Below are 8,157 nucleotides of genomic sequence, written 5' to 3' on the forward strand. Positions count from 1 at the left end.
TGGCTACGTCCCTTCCGTCTTCAAGAGAGCGAGAGTTGCACCCCTTCTGAAAAAACCTACACTCGATCCCTCCGATGTCAACAACTACAGACCAGTATCCCTTCTTTCTTTTCTCTCCAAAACTCTTGAACGTGCCGTCCTTGGCCAGCTCTCCTGCTATCTCTCTCAGAACGACCTTCTTGATCCTAATCAGTCAGGTTTCAAGACTGGGCATTCAACTGAGACTGCTCTTCTCTGTGTCACGGAGGCTCTCCGCACTGCTAAAGCTAACTCTCTGTCCTCTGCTCTCATCCTTCTAGACCTATCTGCTGCCTTTGATACTGTGAACCATCAGATCCTCCTCTCCACCCTCTCCGAGCTGGGCATCTCCGGCGCGGCCCACGCTTGGATTGCGTCCTACCTGACAGGTCGCTCCTACCAGGTGGCGTGGCGAGAATCTGTCTCCGCACCACGTGCTCTCACCACTGGTGTCCCCCAGGGCTCTGTTCTAGGCCCTCTCCTATTCTCGCTATACACCAAGTCACTTGGCTCTGTCATATCCTCACACGGTCTCTCCTATCATTGCTATGCAGACGACACACAATTAATCTTCTCCTTTCCCCCTTCTGACAACCAGGTGGCGAATCGCATCTCTGCATGTCTGGCAGACATATCAGTGTGGATGACGGATCACCACCTCAAGCTGAACCTCGGCAAGACGGAGCTGCTCTTCCTCCCGGGGAAGGACTGCCCGTTCCATGATCTCGCCATCACGGTTGACAACTCCCTTGTGTCCTCCTCCCAGAGTGCTAAGAACCTTGGCGTGATCCTGGACAACACCCTGTCGTTCTCCACTAACATCAAGGCGGTGACCCGATCCTGTAGGTTCATGCTCTACAACATTCGCAGAGTACGACCCTGCCTCACACAGGAAGCGGCGCAGGTCCTAATCCAGGCACTTGTCATCTCCCGTCTGGATTACTGCAACTCGCTGTTGGCTGGGCTCCCTGCCTGTGCCATCAAACCCCTACAACTCATCCAGAACGCCGCAGCCCGTCTGGTGTTCAACCTTCCCAAGTTCTCTCACGTCACCCCGCTCCTCCGCTCTCTCCACTGGCTTCCAGTTGAAGCTCGCATCCGCTACAAGACCATGGTGCTTGCCTACGGAGCTGTGAGGGGAACGGCACCTCCGTACCTTCAGGCTCTGATCAGGCCCTACACCCAAACAAGGGCACTGCGTTCATCCACCTCTGGCCTGCTCGCCTCCCTACCTCTGAGGAAGCACAGTTCCCGCTCAGCCCAGTCAAAACTGTTCGCTGCTCTGGCACCCCAATGGTGGAACAAGCTCCCTCACGATGCCAGGACAGCGGAGTCAATCACCACCTTCCGGAGACACCTGAAACACCACCTCTTTAAGGAATACCTGGGATAAGATAAAGTAATCCTTCTAACCCCCCCCCTTAAAAGATTTAGATGCACTATTGTAAAGTGGTTGTTCTACTGGATATTATAGGTGAATGCACCAATTTGTAAGTCGCTCTGGATAAGAGCGTCTGCTAAATGACTTAAATGTAATGTAAATGTACTGTAGTTACTACTGGTAGAGATGGAGAGCATCAGTACTGTAGTTACTACTGGTAGAGATGCAGCCTCAGTACTGTAGTTACTACTGGTAGAGATGGTGCCTCAGTACTGTAGTTACTACTGGTGGAGATGGAGAGCCTACGTACTGTAGTTATTACTGGTAGAGATGGAGCACCAGTACTGTAGTTACTACTGGTAGAGATGGAGAGCCTCAGTACTGCAGTTACTACTGGTGGAGATGGAGCACCAGTACTGTAGTTATTACTGGTAGAGATGGATCCTCAGTACTGTAGTTACTACTGGTAGAGATGGAGCTTCAGTACTGTAGTTACTACTAGTAGAGATGGAGCCTCAGTACTGTAGTTACTACTGGTAGAGATGGAGAGCCTCAGTACTGTAGTTACTACTGGTAGAGATGGAGAGCCTCAGTACTGTAGATACTACTGGTAAAGATGGAGAGTCTCAGTACTATAGTTACTACTGGTAGAGATGGAGAGCCTCAGTACTATAGTTACTACTGGTAGAGATGGAGAGCCTTAGTACTGTAGTTACTACTGGTAGAGATGGAGAGTCTCAGTACTATAGTTACTACTGGTAGAGATGGAGAGCCTCAGTACTATAGTTACTACTGGTAGAGATGGAGAGTCTCAGTACTGTAGTTACTACTAGTAGAGATAGAGAGCCTCAGTACTGTAGTTACTACTGGTAGAGATGGAGTCTCAGTACTGTAGTTACTACTGGTAGAGATGGAGAGCCTCAGTACTGTTGTTACTACTGGTAGAGATGGAGAGCCTCAGTACTGTAGTTACTACTGGTAGAGATGGAGAGCCTCAGTACTGTAGTTACTACTGGTAGAGCTGGAGAAGCTCAGTACTGTAGTTACTACTGTTAGAGATGGATAGTTTCAGTACTATAGTTACTACTGGTAGAGATGGAGAGTCTCAGTACTGTAGTTACTACTAGTAGAGATAGAGAGCCTCAGTACTGTCGTTACTACTGGTAGAGATGGAGAGCCTCAGTACTATGGTTACTACTGGTAGAGATGGAGAGCCTCAGTACTGTAGTTACTACTGGTAGAGATGGAGTCTCAGTACTGTAGTTACTACTGGTAGAAATGGAAAGCCTCAGTACTGTAGTTACTACTGGTAGAGATGGAGAGCCTCAGTACTGTAGTTACTACTGGTAGAGATGGAGAGCCTCAGTACTGTAGTTACTACTGGTAGAGATCGAGAGCCTCAGTACTGTAGTTACTACTGGTAGAGATGGAGAGTTTCAGTACTATAGTTACTACTGGTAGAGATGGAGAGTCTCAGTACTGTAGTTACTACTAGTAGAGATAGAGAGCCTCAGTACTGTAGTTACTACTGGTAGAGATGGAGTCTCAGTACTGTAGTTACTACTGGTAGAGATGGAGAGCCTCAGTACTGTAGTTACTACTAGTAGAGATAGAGAGCCTCAGTACTGTAGTTACTACTGGTAGAAATGGAGAGCCTCAGTACTGTAGTTACTACTGGTAGAGCTGGAGAAGCTCAGTACTGTAGTTACTACTGTTAGAGATGGATAGTTTCAGAACTATAGTTACTACTGGTAGAGATGGAGAGTCTCAGTACTGTAGTTACTACTAGTAGAGATAGAGAGCCTCAGTACTGTAGTTACTACTGGTAGAAATGGAGAGCCTCAGTACTGTAGTTACTACTAGTAGAGATAGAGAGCCTCAGTACTGTAGTTAATACTGGTAGAGATGGGGCCTCAGTACTGTAGTTACTACTGGTAGAGATGGGGCCTCAGTACTGTTTTTACTACTGGTAGAGATGGGGCCTCAGTACTGTAGTTACTACTGGTAGAGATGGAGACTCAGTACTGTAGTTACTACTGGTAGAGATGGAGAGCCTCAGTACTGTAGATACTACTGGTAGAGATGGAGAGTCAGTACTGTAGTTACTACTGGTAGAGATGGATCCTCCATACTGAACTTACTACTGGTAGAGATGGAGCCTCAGTACTGTAGTTACTACTGGTAGAGATGGAGAGCCTCAGTACTGTAGTTACTACTGGTAGAGATGGAGCCTCAGTACTGTAGTTACTACTGGTTGAGATGGAGAGCATCAGTACTGTAGTTACTACTGGTAGAGATGCAGCCTCAGTACTGTAGTTACTACTGGTAGAGATCGTGCCTCAGTACTGTAGTTACTACTGGTGGAGATGGAGAGCCTACGTACTGTAGTTATTACTGGTAGAGATGGAGCACCAGTACTGTAGTTACTACTGGTAGAGATGGAGAGCCTCAGTACTGCAGTTACTACTGGTGGAGATGGCGCACCAGTACTGTAGTTACTACTGGTAGAGATGGATAGTTTCAGAACTATAGTTACTACTGGTAGAGTTGGAGAGTCTCAGTACTATAGTTACTACTGGTAGAGATGGAGAGCCTCAGTACTATAGTTACTACTGGTAGAGATGGAGAGCCTCAGTACTGTAGTTACTACTGGTAGAGATGGAGAGTCTCAGTATTGTAGTTACTACTGGTAGAGATGGAGAGCCTCAGTACTATGGTTACTACTGGTAGAGATGGAGAGCCTCAGTACTGTAGTTACTACTGGTAGAGATGGAGTCTCAGTACTGTAGTTACTACTGGTAGAGATGGAAAGCCTCAGTACTGTAGTTACTACTGGTAGAGATGGAGAGCCTCAGTACTGTAGTTACTACTGGTAGAGATGGAGTCTCAGTACTGTAGTTACTATTGGTAGAGGTGGAAAGCCTCAGAGCTGTAGTTAGTACTGGTAGAGATGGAGAGCCTCAGTACTGTAGTTACTACTGGTAGAGATGGAGAGCCTCAGTACTGTAGTTACTACTGGTAGAGATTGAGAGCCTCAGAACTGTAGTTACTACTGGTAGAGCTGGAGCATCTCAGTACTGTAGTTACTACTGGTAGAGATGGAGAGTCTCAGTACTGTAGTTACTACTGGTAGAGATGGAGCACCAGTACTGTAGTTACTACTGGTAGAGATGGAGAGCCTCAGTACTGTAGTTACTACTGGTAGAGATGGGGCCTCAGTACTGTAGTTACTACTGGTAGAGATGGAGAGTCTCATTACTGTAGTTACTACTGGTAGAGATGGAAAGCCTCAGTACTGTAGTTACTACTGGTAGAGATGGAGAGCCTCAGTACTGTAGTTACTACTGGAAGAGATGGAGAGCCTCAGTACTGTAGTTACTACTGGTAGAGATGGAGATCCTCAGTACTGTAGTTACTACTGGTAGAGCTGGAGAAGCTCAGTACTGTAGTTACTACTGGTAGAGATGGAGAGTCTCAGTACTATAGTTACTACTGGTAGAGATGGAGAGCCTCAGTACTGTAGTTACTACTGGTAGAGATGGAGCACCAGTACTGTAGTTACTACTGGTAGAGATAGAGAGCCTCAGTACTGTAATTACTACTGGTAGAGATGGAGCACCAGTACTGTAGTTACTACTGGTAGAGATGGAGAGCCTCAGTACTGTAGTTACTACTAGTAGAGATAGAGAGCCTCAGTACTGTAGTTACTACTGGTAGAGATGGAGCACCAGTACTGTAGTTACTACTGGTAGAGATAGAGAGCCTCAGTACTGTAGTTACTACTGGTAGAGATGGAGAGCCTCAGTACTGTAGTTACTAGTGGTAGAGCTGGAGAAGCTCAGTACTGTAGTTACTACTGGTAGAGATGGAGAGTCTCAGTACTATAGTTACTACTGGTAGAGATGGAGAGCCTCAGTACTGTAGTTACTACTAGTGGAGATAGAGAGCCTCAGCACTGTAGTTACTACTGGTAGAGATAGAGAGCCTCAGTACTGTAGTTACTACTGGTAGAGATGGAGCACCAGTACTGTAGTTACTAATGGTAGAGATAGAGAGCCTCAGTACTGTTGTTACTACTGGTAGAGATGGAGAGCCTCAGTACTGTAGTTACTACTAGTGGAGATAGAGAGCCTCAGCACTGTAGTTAATACTGGTAGAGATGGGGCCTCAGTACTGTAGTTACTACTGGTGGAGATGGAGAAGCTCAGTACTGTAGTTACTACTGGTAGAGATGGAGAGCCTCAGTACTGTAGTTACTACTGGTAGAGATGGAGCCTCAGTACTGTAGTTACTACTGGTAGAGATGGAGAGCATCAGTACTGTAGTTACTACTGGTAGAGATGCAGCCTCAGTACTGTAGTTACTACTGGTAGAGATGGTGCCTCAGTACTGTAGTTACTACTGGTGGAGATGGAGAGCCTACGTACTGTAGTTATTACTGGTAGAGATGGAGCACCAGTACTGTAGTTACTACTGGTAGAGATGGAGAGCCTCAGTACTGCAGTTACTACTGGTGGAGATGGAGCACCAGTACTGTAGTTACTACTGGTAGAGATGGATCCTCAGTACTGTAGTTACTACTGGTAGAGATGGAGCTTCAGTACTGTAGTTACTACTAGTAGAGATGGATCCTCAGTACTGTAGTTACTACTGGTAGAGATGGAGAGCCTCAGTACTGTAGATACTACTGGTAAAGATGGAGAGTCTCAGTACTATAGTTACTACTGGTAGAGATGGAGAGCCTCAGTACTATAGTTACTACTGGTAGAGATGGAGAGCCTTAGTACTGTAGTTACTACTGGTAGAGTTGGAGAGTCTCAGTACTATAGTTACTACTGGTAGAGATGGAGAGCCTCAGTACTATAGTTACTACTGGTAGAGATGGAGAGCCTCAGTACTGTAGTTACTACTGGTAGAGATGGAGAGTCTCAGTACTGTAGTTACTACTGGTAGAGATGGAGAGCCTCAGTACTATGGTTACTACTGGTAGAGATGGAGAGCCTCAGTACTGTAGTTACTACTGGTAGAGATTGAGTCTCAGTACTGTAGTTACTACTGGTAGAGATGGAAAGCCTCAGTACTGTAGTTACTACTGGTAGAGATGGAGAGCCTCAGTACTGTAGTTACTACTGGTAGAGATGGAGTCTCAGTACTGTAGTTACTACTGGTAGAGATGGAAAGCCTCAGTACTGTAGTTAGTACTGGTAGAGATGGAGAGCCTCAGTACTGTAGTTTCTACGGGTAGAGATGGAGAGCCTCAGTACTGTAGTTACTACTGGTAGAGATGGAGAGCCCCAGAACTGTAGTTACTACTGGTAGAGCTGGAGCATCTCAGTACTGTAGTTACTACTGGTAGAGATGGAGAGTCTCAGTACTGTAGTTACTACTGGTAGAGATGGAGCACCAGTACTGTAGTTACTACTGGTAGAGATGGAGCCTCAGTACTGTAGTTACTACTGGTAGAGATGGAGCCTCAGTACTGCAGTTACTACTGGTGGAGATGGAGCCTCCATACTGAACTTACTACTGGTAGAGATGGAGCCTCAGTACTGTAGTTACTACTGGTAGAGATGGAGCCTCAGTTCTGTAGTTACTACTGGTAGAGATAGAGAGCCTCAGTACTGTAGTTACTACTGGTAGAGATGTAGAGCCTCAGCACTGTAGTTAATACTGGTAGAGATGGAGCCTCAGTACTGTAGTTACTACTGGTAGAGATGGAGAGCCTCAGTACTGTAGTTACTACTAGTAGAGATAGAGAGCCTCAGCACTGTAGTTAATACTGGTAGAGATGGGGCCTCAGTACTGTAATTACTACTGGTAGAGATGGAGTCTCAGTACTGTGGTTACTACTGGTAGAGATGCAGCCTCAGTACTGTAGTTACGACTGGTAGAGATGGAGTCTCAGTACTGTAGTTACTACTGGAAGAGATGCAGCCTCAGTACTATAGTTACTACTGGTGGAGATGGAATGCCTAAGTACTGTAGTTATTACTGGTAGAGCTGGAGAAGCTCAGTACTGTAGTTACTACTGGTAGAGATGGAGAGTCTCAGTACTATAGTTACTACTGGTAGAGATGGAGAGCCTCAGTACTGTAGTTACTGCTGGTAGAGATGGAGAGCCTCAGTACTGTAGTTACTACTGGTAGAGATGGAGCACCAGTACTGTAGTTACTACTGGTAGAGATGGATCCTCAGTACTGTAGTTACTACTGGTAGAGATGGAGCTTCAGTACTGTAGTTACTACTAGTAGAGATGGAGGCTCAGTACTGTAGTTACTACTGGTAGAGATGGAGAGCCTCAGTACTGTAGTTACTACTGCTAGAGATGGAGAGCCTCAGGACTGTAGTTACTACTAGTAGAGATAGAGAGCCTCAGTACTGTAGTTACTACTGGTAGAGATAGAGAGCATCAGTACTGTAGTTACTACTGGTAGAGATGGAACCTCAGTACTGTAGTTACGACTGGTAGAGATAGAGCCTCAGTACTGCAGTTTCTACTGGTAGAGATGGAGCCTCAGTGCTGTAGTTACTACTGGTAGAGATGTAGAGCCTCAGTACTGTAGTTACTACTGGTAGAGATGGAGAGCCTCAGTACTGTAGTTACTACTGGTAGAGATGGAGAGCCTCAGTTCTGTAGTTACTACTGGTAGAGATAGAGAGCCTCAGTACTGTAGTTACTACTGGTAGAGATGTAGAGCCTCAGCACTGTAGTTAATACTGGTAGAGATGGAGCCTCAGTACTGTGGTACTACTGGTAG

Source organism: Salmo trutta, chromosome 3 (assembly GCF_901001165.1).
Source record: "Salmo trutta chromosome 3, fSalTru1.1, whole genome shotgun sequence".
Classification (NCBI taxonomy): domain Eukaryota; kingdom Metazoa; phylum Chordata; class Actinopteri; order Salmoniformes; family Salmonidae; genus Salmo; species Salmo trutta.